Genomic DNA, 1146 nt, shown 5'->3' on the forward strand with positions numbered 1-1146 from the left:
AGGGTGTAGGAACAAACGGGAGATTTTAGAAAACTATGTTGCCCGTGACTGTGGCGTCGACATAGATGGTTCATCCCATCATTTTAATGGAAGTCTATTCTACTACTACGTCTTAAGAAAGGTTTTAGTCCATTTTACTGTTAGGATACATGAACCAATTATTAAATGCTAACCCCCCACACCCTTAAGAGACTAGATAAACGAATGTAAAGCCACTTATACTCCTACCTATGAATTTATTTTGCATAATTTACTAGTTGTTAATTCACGATGACGTTGCACATGCGAAAATATATTTTACAAGCTTGTGTAAAAATACCTTGCTCTACGCGATACATTAAAATACGGTTATTTTTCATAGTATCATATCGCTGACACGCGCCGTGCGCACAAAAGTACCTCCTGTGCTTGTTTAATTAGCTTTGAAGTAATAACAAAATTAAATATACTTGTACATTTCATTCGTCGTGCGCGCGCATTTAGATTCAATTGGTTCACTTTAAGCACGAAATATAAATCATTATATTTAAATAAAAATGTACGAGTTACTAGATCATTAATAATAAAAGGATTACAAAGTTATGGGTACCAATTAAACGATATTTCAATTATTTCTCATTATACATATATGTATATATATATATATATATATAGGATATTCAATAAGGAATTCGTAGATATAGTCAATTTTTAGATCAGGTCGCTTGTCAATTCATTATAATCAGATCAAAGTTTCCGTATTATAGTATAAATTTTTCATAATAAAATATGCATTATCTTTCTTAAGTGATCTGCTTGTTTTACATATTTTAATGGTAATTAAATAATAAAATATCTCATAAATGTATATAAATTACAGTGTTAAAATGGTAAATTGAAAATGTAATTTCTGCACCTTTCATTCATGAATACAATTTTTATAATAGAAAATCTTCGTTTCGAATATATCTTATTTAAATTATAACAATTTACCTAATACAAAATTTTATAATATGTTTATAATTTTTAAATATTAAACATCTTCTTTAGAATCAATTTTTAATTTAGCAATAAATTAAAAGCAATCAAATTCTAATGTAAAATACAGCCTATAAAAATATAAATAACTAAAGTCTATAAAACCGAAGTTTTAGCATTGCTCCAATA

This window comes from Ceratosolen solmsi, unplaced genomic scaffold (genome assembly GCF_000503995.2).
Source record: "Ceratosolen solmsi marchali unplaced genomic scaffold, CerSol_1.0 scaffold10, whole genome shotgun sequence".
NCBI lineage: Eukaryota > Metazoa > Arthropoda > Insecta > Hymenoptera > Agaonidae > Ceratosolen > Ceratosolen solmsi.